General features: G+C 41.9%; 1 long non-coding RNA gene across 1 annotated transcript; it reads right to left on the bottom strand.

The window, feature by feature from the left end:
- Nucleotides 1-2506: 2506 nt before the first annotated feature.
- On the bottom strand, nucleotides 2507-19448 carry LOC108645429. Its single transcript, XR_004223672.1, has 9 exons — nucleotides 18930-19448; nucleotides 16515-16608; nucleotides 12406-12477; nucleotides 11119-11250; nucleotides 10907-11038; nucleotides 5919-6028; nucleotides 5591-5703; nucleotides 4807-4976; nucleotides 2507-2986 (listed from the first exon to the last, which is right to left on the bottom strand). It is a non-coding gene; the product is annotated as an uncharacterized LOC108645429 (long non-coding RNA).
- Nucleotides 19449-19835: the final 387 nt, after the last annotated feature.

The raw sequence follows: 19835 nt of genomic DNA, 5'->3' as shown, positions 1-19835 counted from the left end.
ACAAATGACATGGCCCCACATAACAAGCAAACAAAATATACAGCACCGTTTATAAAACAAATGCCTTCCTAAAGCCATTCTACACATTATATAAGGCCTGCTTGCCTTGCACTCCCCATACATGTTTATGCAGGATTTATATATCTAGTACAGGTATAGGACCTGTTATCCAGAATGCTTGGGACCAAGTGTATTTCAGATAAGGAGTCTTTCCGTAACTTGGATCTCCATACCTTAAGTCTACTAAAAAATCAATAAAACATTAATTAAACCCAATAGGATTATTTTGCATCCAGTAAGGATTAATTATATCTTAGTTGGGATCAAATACAAAGCACTGTTTTATTTTTACAAAGAAAAAGGAAATCAATTTTAAAAATCTGATTTATTTGATTAAAATGGAGCCTATGGGAGACAGGCTTTCTGTAATTCGGAACTTTCTGGATAACGGGTTTCCGGATAACGGATCCCATACCTGGACTACCTTCTGCCTGCACAGATTAATAACAACATGCAGCGTGCCTTATATTCATGCAGCATTTATAGGATGTTTGTTACTGGAAAAAATAAGGATTTCTTACTCTATCTATAACTTGTTCCATTTATTTGCACCATAGTGTAATTAATAAAATGAAGTACTACCCTATGTTGTAAGTCTTGTGCCATTTCTTCCTCCTCTTGACTTTGCAATTGTCTGTGTAACCAGCGGCACGCCTTTTATGTCATGGAATTCCTGAGTGGGGGAAGCCTTGAAGATGAGCTGGATCTATACGGCAGCCTAGACATACAGAGAGTACGGTAAGTATTATACTGGTACAGGTACAATATCACTAATAAATAGATTTATACAAATTGTACCTACAGAAAGGATGGAATAATACAATAAGTACATTTTGACACTAGGGAGCATCATCTTTAAATTTAGTAGTCAATTATTTTCTTATTGTTTAAACAAAAGCCAACATATGACATGATAATCTTTATGGAGGTAACCATTATTTCCCTGTTTAAAAGGTTCCATTCAGCGGAGATGATCTGCGGCCTGCAGTTCCTGCATAGCAAGGGGATTATCCACCGGTCAGTACAGAATTTTCCTGTAACATTGCTGCAAATCAGCAGCCCTTGTCTTTTTTTATCTAATTCCTTTTATCGTTATATTACAGAGACATTAAACCCCTGAACATTCTGTTGGACCATCGAGGGCACGTAAGGATCTCTGATTTCGGCCTGGCTAAGCAGAACATCTTCCGTGGCGACACCACGACTGGCTGGGCTGGAACTGTGGGATACATGGCCCCGGAGGTGAGATATGCATATACAAACCTAGTAAAAGCAAGAAGTATAGGAGAATGTGCCCAGAACAACAGAACAGAATATACAATACAGCTGATGTCTTTCAAAGATGTAAAGGTTTAACTGTTAGACAAATAATTATTAAAGGACAAGGAAAGAGTAATATACTGGGGGGGTATAGGCACTCCCAAGTTTAATAACTCTTTTTTCCCTGGACCAGTGGAAATAATTGCATACTCCACATGTGCCAGGTTGCCATCTTACCGATAGTCACCAAGGCTCCCTTGTGGCTTCTGCATACAGTAGTTACATTTTCTCATATTACTTTACTGTGCGTGCACAAGGGAGGCTCGGACGGTACTAAGAAGATGGTGGCACAACACTTGCCCCATTAAAATACCAAGACGCAATATACTGTAGGTATTGGTACAAGTGGGTCATTGGAGAGAACCAACTTAACTGCATCAGTTATACTTACATGATAAACATTGTATTACTATCTCAGGCTTATACAGAGCTTTAGTGCCAACTGGATTGTGCCAGGCATCACCCATATTTGCAGATGTAGTTATACCCTTACAGCATTTATTGGGTCCGGGCAAATATGACTTTTCTGACCCAAGCTAGGGAACCAACTGGTCTCATGCATTACTCCCAACACTCATTGGCCAACTAAACCCATGGAACTCTGTTGCCAATATTAAGCCAGTAACCATACTTAAAAGATGCCATTTTGCAACTTGCTAAGTGATTTATATTTCTTTTTAAGATTCTACAAAGAAGCCCCTATAGTGCAGCAGTAGACTGGTGGTCACTTGGCATCACCATCTGCGATATGGCCACTGGCAAACTGCCCTTTGACAACAGCGATGAAAAGGAGCTCATTCATGCCACCAAATACCATGAACCCAAAATACCTAAATGGCTGGATGAAGATCTAAAACATCTTCTGGGCAAGGTGGGTCGCAACAGTGCTATAGAAGTATTGCAACAAATATATTTCTCATCCATTAGTGATATTAAAACAATTTTCCATTCATCCTTTAGCTTCTTAAAAGGAAGCCGAAATGGCGCCTTGGACTGCGAGGGAACATCAGGCACCACCCGTTCTATAAATCCATCGATTGGGTGGTGCTGGAACAGGAAGGCGCAGAACCCCCATTTCAGCCCCAAACAGTAAGTATATGGGTGGGGAATACAAAATTAGAAATGATGAAAAGTTGCATATTTCCATTGCAGGCTTTATTGTATATTATAAAATACATGGCCAACTGTTCACAATAGATTTTGTATCATATTCACTATAATTATTTTTTCCCTTTCATGCAGCCACCAGCAAAATTATTCCAGCCACATAATGGAGAGCCGCCCCTGTCTTTCCTTGGGGCCCAGGAAGATGAAGCTACACCAAGGGACAGAAACAGCGTTCCGGGCTTTTCATTCTTAAGTTCCAGCTGGCTGAAGTGAGTATATTGGGATGTGTGTAAGCCAGCCAATAATAACACCATGGTATTTCCATTGAGCATAGGTAAATAACATCAGCGGGCAGTTGGCAATACTGTGGGCTTCAAGATCAGCTCTCGCTGCTGCACAAAGGCCGGATCATCCTCCGCAACTCCTGTTTGCACCAACATCTCCACCTTCACCTGGGATACCATCTTCCAGAGTATGAGACTGCTGGGTACCATCAGGCCTGGAATTATGAGAGGCAGTCACTTATCTGGTACATCAAGCAAGGTAAGTAGGTATTTACTTTCTAAGAGAGAATGTGTGAGAGAATGTGAGCTAAGGGTGTAACAAGAAGGCGAGCAGATAGTAAGATCCCAGCCTGCTTTGCCTTCCTGCACATCATGTCTATAGAACCCATACCCTGTTAGTTATATATATAGTTCTAAAGTTCTGTAGTTTTTTCCAGGTCAAGGGTTTTTTTCCCTGTCTGAGGCAAATTACCAGCCGCTTCAGATAGGGTTTTTTTTACCTTAGCCTGCAAATTTAGTTAAATAAGTTAAGGTTAAAGTTAAATGAGCAAAGGGTGGGACTCACAGACACGTGCAGTTAAAGCCTCTTGTTGTCCTTGTTTGTTACGTTTGACATGTTTTGTGTTATGAGGGGAGCCAATGGCAAATTATTCCCATTGGCTCTCCTCTGAGGCGTTACACCCGGAGGGAAAGGTGTGTGAATGCCGGTAACAGGGTTGAAGCCTTGACGTGGCGTTACTGCTCACATGTACAAACATGTGCTAATTCAACCAATGGTGCGACTGTGAGTGAAGTGTTTCATCGGCACAATTTGGTTTTCTTTGTTTAGGAAAAGATTTAGCTACAAATTGTCTTTGAGCTTTGGACTAGCAAATTAAGACTAATTCAGGAGAGCACAGCTGCCATTAGGCCTGAGTCTTTTCATTGTGATATGTAAAAAAATATTGCGTTTTAATACTTCCTAGATACTAACCCCTTCTATCAAGTTGGTTATAGCAGCAAAGGGAGCACCAAATGTACCCCTGCCAGGGCCAGAACTAGGCAGGCACTTGGCAGAATAGGCATGTGCCTATGAAGCAATGGGGAAGGTGCTGGGGCCTTAGGCACATGCCTCTACTGCCTTCTAAAACTAAAAGTAAAAAAGCACTTTATCAAATAGTGACACAGAGCACAGAGCAGGAAAGACACGTTACATGCAAATAAGATGGACAGAAATGAAACAAAGGGTTTAAATCACAATGTAATGGGGAAAAAATTAAAGATTTTTCATTTTATTTGTAGTAATTATGGATCTTGCTGTAATCATCATTTTTTGCTTCAGAATTAGGGAGAGATGCAAACTTTTTACACATTGTGACAATGCAACCCGTATATTATATGAGCATGCTGAATAACATTTTATAATGCATGCATAATATTCTATATTAATAATGTGTGTATAATATTATATAATGCACTAAAGCCATGAGCAACCTGTAAATTATATCCTTATAATCAGTGCTTAGTGATGTAGTCGGTCACATGATGTGTATAAAAGCACTCGGCCTTAGGCCTTGTTTTATATGGTAACGGGACTTCTATGTGACTTAGACTATCCTTATATTTTAGAAAAAGGGGGTATATATATATATATATATATATATATATATATATAATATGTGCTTAGAGCTCAGAGTCCATAACTCTGGGCTTATTAACTCGCCATATGGATTGTACATTCTCATGCACATGGATGAGTTTTATTACACTAAAGGGAAAGATGCCCTATATAGAAGTAAAGTTTTAATTTTTGCTTAATAAGGCATTACGCCCGATGGCATAGCTTACTGTATGCATACTATATTCCTTCCATGTTGGCTGAGGGCAGCACGCAGTACAGTATGTATATACACACAGTGAGGAGTGTTTGGCATAGGCAGTGAAAATGCACAGGGAATAAAGGGCAGGATTACAGATACACGGACAATAGACACCACTTAAGCTGGCCATAAACGCACCGATATCGTACGAAACCTCGAAATCCTATTGTTTCTACCTCCTTATCTGCCGTTTCAGCCCTGAACGGTTAGTGGCCAATTGAAAGTTTGTTCATGCGTGCGACCATCGGTCGCAAATCGCCACGTGTCCTCTACGCTTTTGCCTTCTGCAGTCTTCTTTAATGATATTAAGGGTAAGTTTGTGTAGATCTTTATCCTGATCAGTGACCTATAAAGTTTAATTCAGGAGAGACAAAAGAGTGAGTCTAAAAATCGCAGAACCCACTGTGCAAAAGCCCCTAAAGATGCTCAGTGTCTGCCTGGGGAAGAGACACAAACGCATGAATGTCACTATATATTCTATTTTTCCTTTAAGGAAGGGATGTACCCCCTATTGTGAAATATAAGGATATTACAAGTCACCAAGGAATTAAATGACTATATAATGGAACTCCAAGGTGACTTCAAATATTCCCACATTTTACATCAGTGAGTCAAATATTTTTTTTTTACATATAAAGTAGCAGGAACATAGCTTTCCTGCACTGACACCTCGGCCATTGTAGTGTCTGTCTAAAGGAATCCAGGTGACCATTTTATTTAAAGAATGCCAGACAAATGTTGGCATTGGAATCGGTGAGTCAATTAATATACCATAAGCCTGATATCTTCAAACAGTGTCTCTTTAGCTGGCTTTAAAGGGGTGCAGGGAGTTGTGGATATAACAGGTAGAAAAGAGCTGCAGATGGAGATCCCAACCTAAATCCATTACTGCCCTATGAACTCATTAAATATAACCCCTATCACAGAAACTGGAAGGGTTTCAGCAGTTTATTTTCTCACCTGATAAACCTCCCGATTTTGGTCCTTTTGGAAAATGTAACCTTCCTTAAGCAGCAGCTGGATGGCTTCTTTGAATATGCTGCGGATTTGTTTGGACTTTCCATGGACTCAGTCTAGAACAACAGCAATTCAGTTATGTGATGTTATATGATAGTGGGCCCAGGTACCCCCAGTCTCTAAAAAACATTATGAATGCCAAAGTTCATTAGACAGCACAACACAATGTAAGAAAACAGTAAGAAAGGAATAGACATGTCTGTGCCAGATACAGGGTTATCAGTTTTCATTTGGTGGTGTAGGATTAAAAAGCATATGAATACATACCCACCTTGAAATCACTAACTGGACGGCTAGCAATAGCAATTAAGGAGTCAACACTTTCTAATTCCCGTTATCAATAGCATGATCAGATGTGATTGTGTTACAATATGGTGATCGCTGGAATATAAGAAGGACAAAGAGTTATGTCATTTGGAGACATTTTTGGATTCCCCATGAGACAGAAAGCAAAAACATAACATAACCCCCTTAAACCCACACTTTAGGGAACGCTGTGGGCAGGTAGCCACACAAAACATTTTAGTCTTTCTAATTTGCTTTCTGACTGGATCTTGTGCAACAGCTATGAAAGACTAAATTACTAGTAAAAGGGCTCTATATTGCTCACGAGTCTTCTGATTAGAATGATCTGTTCTGTTTAAATTGGAAGGGATCATTGTTATTGGCTGAAGTCAGCAGTGATGTCCAGAAAGCTCTCCTGCCATCCCAAGTCCATTTTACCAGCCCCATGTCCCCCAGCATGGAACATTAATCTCGTGGGTCACACTGGGTTTTAAAATGTCATCCATACAATCTTGCTTTGGATAACAACCACCAAGGGGTATATTTCATAACATCGACACATTGCATTGGAGTTTGAAATAACCCTTTATGTTAGAACATAATCCAGCACTGGCTATTCCAAAGCCCTCACTGAACTAGGCTACCTCCAAGAGCAGGTCAATTATCAACTGGAGGAATTTCAAAAATGCCCTGGGTATCTATATATTAACATTAAAGAAACCCTGCTCAATTATATCGGTTAGGTACACAACTAAGTTAGACTATGCTATCTGGGGTCCACCAGGTAACCGACTCAAGGGCCCACCACCAAGCCACTTAAGGACCCACCCCCAGCTACCGCTCCCACTCCACCCCCAGCCACCACTGGACCCTGTCCTGATGCGCTACTTATTTTGCTGTTAAAAATTAAAGGTGTCAGTGTATTGGAATGCACAGTGATGGCCCTGTGGAACACACAGGCAAAAGTTAATTTTTAACAAGTAAGTAGCACAGTGGAGCAGGGACCAGTGGTGGCTGGTATGCGGGCAGGTAGCAAGGCCCAACAGGGTTGGGGCCCACCATGATTTTTCCAGTATCCTGGTAAGCCAGTCCAACCCTGTTCATTGGCCAATTTGGCTACGTACAGTAAGCAGAATTGCCCAATAAATGCTGGATCAGACAAAAGAGCTAGTAAATCCATTTTGCCTGTGACCACTTCCATTTATGTGATAATCAACCAAATTAACTTATCAACATGTCGCACCAGAAGGCGCCCAGTTCCAAGCAGATTCCGACTGGAAATTGGCCTATTTTAAGGGAGCAAGCACTGGCTCTAGACAAACCCTTCCAGGCCTTGTATACAGGGCCGCCATCAGAAATCACGGGGCCCCTCACAAAAAAAATTTCTGGGCCCCCCTCCCACAAATACAAAGGACTCACAGATATGAGACACTGGTAGGCAGCAGGCCCCCCCCTAGTACATTGGTAGCCAGCAGGGCCCCCCCAGTACATTGGTAGCCAGCAGGGCCCCCCCAGTACATTGGTAGCCAGCAGGGCCCCCCCTAGTACATTGGTAGCCAGCAGTGCCCCCCTAGTACATTGGTAGCCAGCAGTGCCCCCCCCTAGTACATTGGTAGCCAGCAGTGCCCCCCCCTAGTACATTGGTAGCCAGCAGTGCCCCCCCTAGTACATTGGTAGCCAGCAGGGCCCCCCTAGTACATTGGTAGCCAGCAGGGCCCCCCCTAGTACATTGGTAGCCAGCAGTGCCCCCCCTAGTACATTGGTAGCCAGCAGGGCCCCCCCAGTACATTGGTAGCCAGCAGGGCCCCCCTAGTACATTGGTAGCCAGCAAACCCCCCTAGTACATTGGTAGCCAGCACAGCACAATCCTCCGGTGACGGCTCCTCGACGACGGCTCCTCCGGCGAGGTCCTTCGTTCCCAACAGCACTGCACTTCTGAGTGCTGAACGACGCCAGGCCCTTTTATAAGGTTGCGCCCCGTGCGTACTGACGTGCATGTACGCACGGGGCGCGACCAATAGGATCGCCCGCTGACCACCAATGACAGGGCCCGGAACAGATTAAAGGGGGCCCGAGCTAAGAAAACTGTAGCAGCGCCGGGCCCCCTTTTAAAGTTAAAATCGTCCGGGCCCGGGACGGCTGTACCCCCTGTGCCCCCCTGATGGCGGCCCTGCTTGTATAGATTCCCAGGTTTCTCCTCTCAGACAGATTTGCCTCTGATAACTGTCCCTGCTGAAACATTGTTATTTACCTAACTCAGCACGGTTTGTCTCTGTGCAGCCTATTTCCTTGTTTATCTTTATGTATCCTGTGCCTAAATTCAGTAACACTGCAGGTATAGTAGTTGAAAATGAGAATAAAAAAAAATCTAGATGAGTATGGTGTTGTTTTAAAGGGAAAATATTTATCCTAAACAGGGACTTTCCTGATACGCTGTTATTGGGGTAATAAAAAGACAGGTTCCACAAATTGTATTTATTATTAGGGATGAACCAAATCCAGGATTGGTTCGGGATTTGGCCAAGATTCTGCCTTTTTTGGAATGATTCGGACGAATCCACGCTCGTGGATCACGTGACATTTTGTTACAGAAACACGGAAGTTGAAAATATTTTGCCATGCGCTGCACGCGGCGACATTTTACCCTAATTAGCATATGCTAATTAGGGTCCGGCAGTTCACTCAAATCCAAAAAAGTGGATTCGGTGCATCACTATTTATTATTGTTTCTTTTACTTTTTGGCATGGTTAGTTATTAGTGGTCTCTCTCTCTGATCAGTCTACAGCAAATTAGAAAGTAAAACTATTATGCAGGTATACGGGTTTCTGGATAAAGGATCCCATACCTGTATGAGTATTTATGGTGCTTAGCCACAAGCTGGCGAGTTGTGTGTGTATAGAACAACCGCGGTGCAGTGCATGTTAGTAGTTGTAGTTGGGCCAACCAAAGAACCTGACACCCTAGGCCCACTCTCATAGCAATTAAATATTAATAGTGACAAATGGTTTAGGTTTTTACAAAGGCACATAGATAAAATCAGGATAGGCTAATAGGAATTGTCCTAGCCTGGGCCCACCTAGGATTTCCACCTTTTCTGGATAAACATATACTATTTATTTTTTTACCCTATTAGTAAAATTGGCATCAAGTATTATTTTTACTGGCTGGGTCTGTTACTAATGTATCCTTACATCTTCAAACATGTCCCAAATGGCAGCAACCATTGTCCAAAGGGCACTACCTTTATATATACAGTGGTGTGAAAAACTATTTGCCCCCTTCCTGATTTCTTATTCTTTTGCATGTTTGTCACACTTAAATGTTTCTGCTCATCAAAAACCGTTAACTATTAGTCAAAGATAACATAATTGAACACAAAATGCAGTTTTTAAATGAAGGTTTACGTTATTAAGGGAGAAAAAAAACTCCAAATCTACATGGCCCTGTGTGAAAAAGTGATTGCCCCCCTTGTTAAAAAATAACTTAACTGTGGTTTATCAATTTCAATTTTCAATTTCAATATCAATTTCTGTAGTCACCCCCAGGCCTGATTACTGCCACACCTGTTTCAATCAAGAAATCACTTAAATAGGAGCTACCTGACACAGAGAAGTAGACCAAAAGCACCTCAAAAGCTAGACATCATGCCAAGATCCAAAGAAATTCAGGAACAAATGAGAACAAAAGTAATTGAGATCTATCAGTCTGGTAAAGGTTATAAAGCCATTTCTAAAGCTTTGGGACTCCAGCGAACCACAGTGAGAGCCATTATCCACAAATGGCAAAAACATGGAACAGTGGTGAACCTTCCCAGGAGTGGCCGGCCGACCAAAATTACCCCAAGAGCGCAGAGACAACTCATCCGAGAGGCCACAAAAGACCCCAGGACAACATCTAAAGAACTGCAGGCCTCACTGGCCTCAATTAAGGTCAGTGTTCACGACTCCACCATAAGAAAGAGACTGGGCAAAAACGGCCTGCATGGCAGATTTCCAAGGCGCAAACCACTTTTAAGCAAAAAGAACATTATGGCTCGTCTCAATTTTGCTAAAAAACATCTCAATGATTGCCAAGACTTTTGGGAAAATACCTTGTGGACCGACGAGACAAAAGTTGAACTTTTTGGAAGGTGCGTGTCCCGTTACATCTGGCGTAAAAGTAACACAGCATTTCAGAAAAAGAACATCATACCAACAGTAAAATATGGTGGTGGTAGTGTGATGGTCTGGGGTTGTTTTGCTGCTTCAGGACCTGGAAGGCTTGCTGTGATAGATGGAACCATGAATTCTACTGTCTACCAAAAAATCCTGAAGGAGAATGTCCGGCCATCTGTTCGTCAACTCAAGCTGAAGCGATCTTGGGTGCTGCAGCAGGACAATGACCCAAAACACACCAGCAAATCCACCTCTGAATGGCTGAAGAAAAACAAAATGAAGACTTTGGAGTGGCCTAGTCAAAGTCCTGACCTGAATCCTATTGAGATGTTGTGGCATGACCTTAAAAAGGCGGTTCATGCTAGAAAACCCTCAAATAAAGCTGAATTACAACAATTCTGCAAAGATGAGTGGGCCAAAATTCCTCCAGAGCGCTGTAAAAGACTCGTTGCAAGTTATCGCAAACGCTTGATTGCAGTTATTGCTGCTAAGGGTGGCCCAACCAGTTATTAGGTTCAGGGGGCAATTACTTTTTCACACAGGGCCATGGAGGTTTGGATTTTTTTTCTCCCTAAATAATAAAAACCCTCATTTAAAAACTGCATTTTGTGTTTACTTGTGTTATCTTTGACTAATAGTTAAATGTGTTTGATGATCAGAAACATTTTGTGTGACAAACATGCAAAAGAATAAGAAATCAGGAAGGGGGCAAATAGTTTTTCACACCACTGTATATGGCATGCTTTCTTTTTTTATGCACATTCATTAGCAGTATGTGTTCCTCATATCACATATATGTAGTGTACCGGATTCACTTACGTCTGTCCTGCGGATTAATTTTTTTTAAATGCTCCGGGATAGCAAACGGCTTGTCATAGACATTTCTGTACATGTAGGGAAGATCTAACATCCTTGCCATTTGTATATCCAATTTAGGGTTCTCCACTTTGTCTATAAAAGCAAGAACATAGGAATAAATAGCAATAAATAGCAGCTAGTTAGTGTGCACAGACAGGATAGGCCGAACTTACAGAAAACAGAGGCCACGATCTCTCTTTGATCCTGAAACACCTTGATGCTGCCTCGAACCCTGATGGTGTCTCCAATGTCCAACTTGGCTTTCTTACTTTCCTCTTTGTACAGAAGCCAGTAAGAGAGCTTCTCTAACATGATAAAGGGAACGTAAACCAAAAATAAAATATTGGTTGTCTAATAAAAAAAAGAATTCATTCTAAACAACTTTCCAATATAAATTTATCAAAAGTGCAATTGCTATTGAAAGAAATATCTGTCTGTCCCTTTCAGCACTCCTGGTTCTGACACCCGAAACAATGTAGTCAGTCCTCCAGTTGAGACAGATCTATTAATCAGCTGGTTCATGCTACATGTCAGAGCCACCAGGTAGTTAACCAAGTATTTTGTAACAAGATCCTGAATGGGTAACAGCATGTGTAGTGACTGAAAAATGTGGCTAATTGCTGCTTTTGCTAAAAATCATGTGTCAACCCCTGTGCCCTCTTATGGAGAGAAGTGGCATCTAGGTAGTGCTGAACTGAAAGCTAAAGTTATTGTCTGCGGGCCGGGGCAAGCAATATAGGATTGATAGCTGGGATTTTTAAAAGCCTTTATAATGGATTTGGATGTGTAATTATAAAAATGAATTTGGGTTTCATGTTTAATTTGAAAAGGTCTTTTATTCTACAGCTTGTTATGTCTGGGTGACAGGTCCTCTTTAAATGACACACAACTAAGGGTACAATTAAGGGGGATGCCTATGTGCCTCCCCCTGATAAATACCGCACTGCTGTATGTAGCCACCTCTGTATTATAGGGCAGCCGTGGGTCTCTGTGCCCTGAAAAGAAGAGCAAAGACTTATGGCAATTCTTTAAAGCAGGAACGCAGTGTGCAAAGTGAAAAAAAAAAATTCTCCCATGAGTCAATACTGGTTCTATATCTAATAAAAGCCCAATACTGGGGAGATGCAGTCGGACTGGCCTGCGTATATCTACCCTTTCAACTGGACAGTTGTGACTACAAACCCTAGTACCCAAATGGGCTAATGCAATCTATGGCAATATAGTTGCTATTCCCCGCCAAGAGTCCATTGTCCCAAAAGTCATGTTCATAGGTCCGGCTGTGGGTGCATGCTGGGAGTTGTACACCAACAAAGAATTATTTTAGCCATTTAATCCTACCGCTGCCATTTTGACTTACTATACTGTCAAAACCATCAGATGGTGGGAGGTGTATTGCAATAACAGCAGAAGGGGGTTCAGTTTGTACATCTCAGTGCATAAAGAAAGAGAATAAATCAGACCTGGAGAAGAGACTTCTGTTGGTGCCGTGCTCTTCCAGCATGTGCAGCTAATGACTCCAGTACTGTCATCCACTACAAGAGAACCCAAAAGAATTATGTGTTACAAGGCAATGGTTAAGCAATATTACTGCACTGCACAAGTATAATGGGAAATGTTAGGGATACACTGAATCCAGGACTCGGTTTGGGATTTGGCCTATTTCTGCAGGATTTGGATTAGACAGAATCTAAGTGCCTGGCTGAACTGAATCCAAATCTTTAAAATCATGTGACTTTTCGTCATATGAACATGTAAGTTGGAAATTTTCTATAGCCCTTCTTGGTTTGGATTTAGTTTGAGATTCGGCCTAATCTGTCACAAATTATTTAGACAAATTCCAAAATAGTGGATTTGGTGCATCCCTAGAAACAATAGAGAAAAAATGGAATTTCTCTGCCCATATAACAGGACATGTGTAATAATTTTAGCACTACAGGGAATGAATAATCAGAGGGGCCATAATGCATTCACTGAAGTAATTCTACATATTGTATAGTAGATTTCACTCACTTATAGAGTTGCCATCTAGCCAGTACTTCAACAGTCAAGTAAAATACCAACCAAGGCCAGGGCTGGTATTACACATTTAGTGGAATTGTACTTGCCAGTAAATGTGTAATTGCTAGACATTCTGCCCCTGCCCCAGAGGGCTCAGAGGACAGCAGGAAACCCCTGGAACTTCCCCGCAGCCACATTGTCTGCATCTTCTATAGTTACATCCCTTGTGCATTGGGCATATTCAGGCAAAAACCTCAGGGGGGGGGGTACAGTTTAGCTAACACTTAATTTCAACACCCATGATATAAAGGTCCTAGAAGCACATAAAACAGCTGGCCATTAAGGAGAAGGATAGGCTGTCCCCTATCCACCCCTGTGTTAAACATGTTCTAAATGGCACAGTTACAGGTGGGGTGTTAATGCTTGATTGGGGACTAGTAAATAAGGTGGACATTCCAGTGATATTGGTGGCCCTTGGGAAACACAGAGCACGCAGATTCCATTGTTATTCATGCACTGCTGCTGTCCCTTGCCAGATGGCATGCAAGTCTGTTTATGTACAGCTAGATGCACTGATCTTGGGAATGACAGTGACATGCCTTCAGCCAACTCCTTGCTCCTTAAGGTGGCCACACACAGGCTGGCCCATATAGCTCTCCAACAGATTGGCCCATGTGTATGGCCATTTTTCTTTTCAATTGGGTAAATAGGAGCTACAGGAATTTTCCATCAAGACAGGTTACCCTTGATCCACTAGAGCCTAAATGGCCCCACAACTTTCCATACAAGCCTAGATGTTTGGGCACTATTGTCCAAAGTGGCCAAAGTGCAAAACCATATCTGGGCATATATAGTTTGTGTTATGCCTTGGTCCCTTGGGGCCCATACACGGGGCTTTTAATTGCAGCTGCCATGTGGTGCAGTTTGCAAGCCACCCAGTTAGGATTTTACTGGCCTAGCTGGTAAAACACCTGCCAAGGCCAGCACAGTAGGATGGCATCCCTACATACAGGTCATGGTGCATATAATTAAAGAGCAAACTACCAGCAGCAGATGCAGGGATTTGTAGTTTCACAACACCTGGAAGGTTAAATACTTGTTAATAACAAAGTCCTTTTGGCATGTAAGAATGGGCAAGTCGCTGATCAGTAACCCAGTTAATGTGGGAAGGAAAACTGATGTTTAGAAAGTATCCGGCAAACCCTGGCCAAGTCCCAGAAACGATAGCCATTAATCTGCCTTCCTGTCACAACAATGAGTTATAAAAATGAAAGTCTGTTTTTTACTGCAACAAACTGATTTTGTATCCACAGATATTGCTGTTACCCTGGACATTTAAAGGGGTCTCTATATGGGGGGGGGGGGGGGGGGGCAACAGCAGCTGAAGCTTGACAACTGCATATCTGCCTGTGTGAGATATGGTGGGGGGAGAGCAACAAGCCCCCACGGCGCCATTAACTAAAGCTATAAACTGGCTCTCCCTATTCTCACACACACTGGTTATCCCCTTTAATAGCGCTGTTTAGCTTATATGTAGTGGCCTGATTATTTCTCATAGAGCATGTTCAAGGGCTGGATCAGTTGAAAATGATGAGCAGACTAGGGGCCATATAATCCTTTAAAATGCCACACCTGCCCCCCCCCCCCCCCCCCAACTTCCAGCTGGACAGCCCTGCCCTGTAAATCCTTTATTAGACTGCTGCTATTTGCTTAGAAGTAGGCAGAATGTTCATTCTCAATTATATGAGCACATTATTCTTTAATTTAAAGGTTTTCAGCCCTTTAGTGCTCAATAAAAAAGCACTTGCATCAGGGGCCGGTAATATCCAGCGCTCGGTGCAGAGCACTTTGCCGTAGGCACGCTGTAGCCTTGCCCTTAGTGCCATAGAGCAGCTAGTAAGTAAAGGGCTCCATATAGGAGAAGCTATACCCCTGAACATTATAGGTATCTATAAAAATATTTTGCATAAGACAGCTATGTGTAAAACTCTATTTCATCTAAATACACCATTTTCATAAAAATATTATTTTTTAGTAGTACTGTATGTGCTATTGGGTAATCCTACATAGAAAACTGTAATTTTAAGAATTAAGGCCTGTCTCCTGGGATCATTTGATTCAAGGAGCACACAAACAAACCAAGGTCATATGAGCCAATTAACAAGCAGAGTTCTGCTTTTTACTATTAATTTCTTCTTCCTGTTGCTGGTCATGTGATCTCTGAGGGAGCACACAGCCCATCACTAATTGGTGGCTCAAGGGAAAATATGCAAAACAACAATAATTACTGATATACAGGTATGGGATCCCTTATCCAGAAAAGCTCAGAATTACAGAAAGACCATCTTCCATAGACTTAATTGTAATCAAAAAATTCAAATTTTTAAAAATGATTTCCTTTTTCTCTTTAATAATAAAACAGTACCTTGTACTTTATCTCAACTAAGATATAATTAATCTTCTTGGAGGCAAAACAATCCTATTAGGTTTATATAATTGTAAAGGTTTTTTTTTTAGCAGACTTAAGGTATGGAGATCCAAATTATGGAAAGACCCCTTATCCAGAAAACTCCAGATCCCATGCATTCTGAATAACAGGTCCCATACCTGTACAATGCCCACCCTATCCCACTGTTGCTATCTTGTCCTACTTTAACTGCAGTCATTCACTCTATGCTGTCTATAACTGCATTCTGTATGGTGCAGTCACACCTACTCACACACCCCTAAAGTAATTCACCACTGCAAGAAAAAGAAAAAACACAAAATGCTACACATAGAGGTACAGCAATTCTATTATTTTGGTTTGCAAGACACTCTCATATTTGTTTAAAGGGAATGATAAGGCTTTCCTGAGTTCAAGTTTCCTAAGGTCACCACCATCACATCCGCCCCACACAATAAGTATTAGCTTGCAAGGCTCGGCCCAGCATCTGCCAGTTCTGGAGGTTTGTTAGCTGACAAATTACAGACTATGAAGGCAAAATATCCGCAGCCAGTTTTCTCTTTAACTCTGCATGTACTACAGGAATGCAAACTGGATGCATATTCATATATACTCAGCTGGACAGCAGTATTTTGCTGTTAACTGAGTTATTAATTTTCTGACATTCCCCCTAAACAGATTTATGCCTGAACTAAAGGAAAGAATGCCTACTGGTGGCTGCCAAGTAGTTGAGTTCTCATATGGTCAGTTGGGGAGCTGAGGTGGGACAGGATAAGTGATCACATTTATTCCATAAGTAAATACTACCTAGAGACAGAGAGAGAAAATCAATAAATGCTGACAAATTATGCTTAGCATAGCATCTGAAATAATCACATAGAGCAGCAACGCAGGATGGAAAGGACAGGCAAGCAACCTAGTTTTTAAGCATTTCAAAAAAAAAAAATGCAATTATTATACACATTAAAAATCATATTTAGTTTTCAAATTAACACCCTACCACTCCCAAAAAGCTTTTACGTGACACTGCATGTTTTTATATAAACCTGGAGCATATCAGTTACATATTAAAGTGATACTGACAGGTTCCAGATTTTTACAGGCATTTATGTTAGATTTTCTTACCTGTTTAGGAACAGTATCCTTTAGAGAGTCAGGAGAACATAAGGAAGAGCCTGGATGTGGGGATGTGGTCTCCATTTTTGCAGATTTACATACCCTAGAAGAATAAAGTTTTGCTTTGAATTATTAATGGAATTGACAAAATTACATTTGAATGAACATTTTTCCATTTTCTTGATCATCATGTTTTTTTTTTATGGCATAAAATGCTAAATTTGCCAAAGGTTTGCAAATGTATGGTGTGACACAGAGAGACATATGTAGGCTTTATGGAGCAGGGACTTCCCCTTGACACTTCAGGGCCGATTCACTAAAGGTCGATAACGCTTATCGCATTCTTTTTTGTGTTAAAAAGCATGTGATAATTAAGTCCCGATTCATCAAAGTCATTTTGCATGCGTTAAGACGCATATTGCATGCGCAAAAAAATGCAACGTGTTATTTCCCTCGCATTGTGTTAATTCTCACATAGAAATAATACTAACGCATGATTCACAAACACATATGAAGCGTTAAATATCGCATTATTTGTGCGAATATTAACACTTACTTGTGGCAGGCGGTACTTAAAGGAGAAGGAAAGGCAAAGTCACTTGGGGGTGCAAAAATGTTAGGCACCCCCAAGTGACTTGAATCGCCTACCCTTTCCCCCGGGCTGGTGCCCCTGTTCAGAGAGAACAGCATCAACCCGGGGTGCCTGCAGCGCTTCCACCTTCCGGCTTCACGAGCGCGCATGCGCAGTAGAGTGAATAGTGGAACTTTAACAGAGAAGTCGGCTTTTCACTCTACTGCGCATGCGCCTATCGTGTAGTCGCAGCGAAACGAAGCCGGAAGGAGAAAGCGAATCGCTACAGGTACCCCAGGCTGGTGCTGTTCTCTAACAGGGGCACCAGCCCGGGGTACAAGGTAAGCGATTAAAGTCACTTGGGGTGCCTAACATTTTAGAACCCCCAAGTGACTTAGCCTTTCCTTGCCCTTTAAAGAAAATTGCGGTTTCTGAGCTTTTGGCACACAACATGGACTTTGCAGTGAGATTTTTTCAAGTATGTGTTGGCCCTAGAGTGATGCCCTAGAGAGCCTACATAAGAAAAAGCTTCCCCTATCTTTTGCAAGTCCATGTGATGACTGGGCAGAGGACTGGTGCCTATGGCGCTGCCACACCTAAATATACCTCTGGCTGTACTTTGAAAATAAGGTATTATACAGCCATGACTTTTTGGTCTATACAAGTCAGAAATCTCCATCTATCTATATTAATTTTCTAAATCATTAGTATTTTTTTTAACCATATGATAAATAGTTTGATCAATTTTTCAATATGAAAAATATGTTTATGTAAAAGGCAGAGTCTTGTCCTCAAAAAAGAAAAAAAAAAAAATAGTTAATAATATTCTAAAATTTTCCCCAGAAGATTACCCCAAAGTGAAAAAAAAAACAGTGTAAAAAGTGGCCCTGCTGAAAGAGTCAAACAGCCTTTAGTTTTTTTTTTTTGCACAAATCCAAACACAGTGTTGTCTGTACCTAAAATATGATCTTATCCCTCTCTCTGTTAGGCTAATGGTACATGGGGCTTTTTGTCTACCACTGTATCCAGTTTTAATACTGCAATACTCCCTTTATGAAAAAGACTGAACCGGTTCAAGTGCCTTTCCACCATTCTGAGTACCTTTCACAGGCGTCGCTAGCACTGACTTCCATCTGCGCAAGTGCAGGACAGTTAAGTCAGAATATGTTACTCTGCTGCTAGTGTGCAAAGCCAAACAAGTGATTCCGGGGAGGGAAGTAAAATGGCGGCCTGAGGGGATAGCAAACAAACTCACTGGGGTTCAGCAACACCTGTTAGCCTGCACACAAGCACTGAAGTCTGGTCTTTCGGCACTTGGTCTGCATCTGCCGGGGGCACTTTCCATTTGGCCCATGACTAAGTCCCCTAGGGCATGAGACGCGTGGGGTTTATGAAGATGTTTAATGCAACTTTCAATAAAGTCTTTTTACTTTTAAACTTTGTGACCCCTGTGGAGATTCCCGAGTGCCTATTTGCCCTTAGTGGAAGGCACTTTCCATTTTTTTTCCATTCCAATTAGTAGCGGTGACAGGCAAGTTTGCACTGGCAGTTTTCCATTGGATGCCAGCTCCCTGTATGCCATATTGTGATTCTTTATTACTATTATCATATTGTGCCCCTCAATAACTGTAATATACATTACTCTGACTGATGCCTGATCTTCCCTGTCCCTACACACTGTACCCCATAGCCCTTTTGTATTGTAAACTCTAATGAGCAGAACCAACTACCCCCCTGTATTGCTCACTATTTCTATGTAATGTGCATGCCTGATGTATTATATCATCATATCCAATTTCCAAGAATAAACGGTACATCGAACTACATCATATTTATCAATAACGGGGACTTACCTGTATTTAGCTTAAGCAACTAATACAGGGACGTTTTAGCAGACATGTCAGAGAGGCAACCATCATTCTCTCTCAGAGTGTATATATGAGGAGCCGGGGATGAGGGTGATATCCAGGCACAGAACCGCCAGGTTAAGGGAAGAAAGATCAAGTTATTCACTCGGCCAAACCAAATAAACCAAGTCGCACTACTGCGAGCTGACAGGTTGGGGTCGCACCTTTCCCTCTTTTATGCAGAAAATCCTGTGGCGCTCTAGTAGTTTTTGCTCAGTAAAAAGGGGTTTTATTTAGCCCATGTACATACAGGTGAGGCAATGGGCCCATCTTTTCTATGAACCCCCCCCCTTTCTATCCGTCTCTAATGTCCTGTAATGTACTTATAAATAATAAAGTCCCCTTTCAAGTGCCTTATGTCCAGAGAAAACCCCCACACATTTACAGCCTCTCTCACAGTTTCTGTCATGATTTTTATTTCTAAATTACACTGTTTACATAGCAAATTATTCACTCTACCAACAAAATATATTTTTTTAGCTGTAATATTGGTGTGTAGGCGCCATCTCAGTGCATTGTGTCTGAGTCTGAGCTTCCAGAAAGAGCCAGAGTTAAGGCCCCCATACACGGGGCGATAGAAGCTGCCGATATCGGTCCCTTGGACCAATTCGGCAGCTAATTGGCCCGTGTATGGGCAGAAACGAGCGGCCTGGCCGACCGATATCTGGCCTGAAATTGGCCAGATATCGATCGGCCAGGTTAGAAAATCCAGTCGGATCAGGGACCGCATCGGCCCCAGGGCCAAACGATCTGATTATTTTTTTTTAAAGCAGCTTGCTACCCGATATCGCCCACCCGTAGGTGGGGATATCGGGTAAAGATCCGCTCGCTTGGCGACATCGCCAAGCGAGC

This window comes from Xenopus tropicalis, chromosome 7 (genome assembly GCF_000004195.4).
Source record: "Xenopus tropicalis strain Nigerian chromosome 7, UCB_Xtro_10.0, whole genome shotgun sequence".
Taxonomy (NCBI): Eukaryota; Metazoa; Chordata; class Amphibia; order Anura; family Pipidae; genus Xenopus; species Xenopus tropicalis.
The sequence above is the reverse complement of the archived record's forward strand: the minus strand, read 5'-3'. Positions and strand labels throughout refer to the sequence as shown.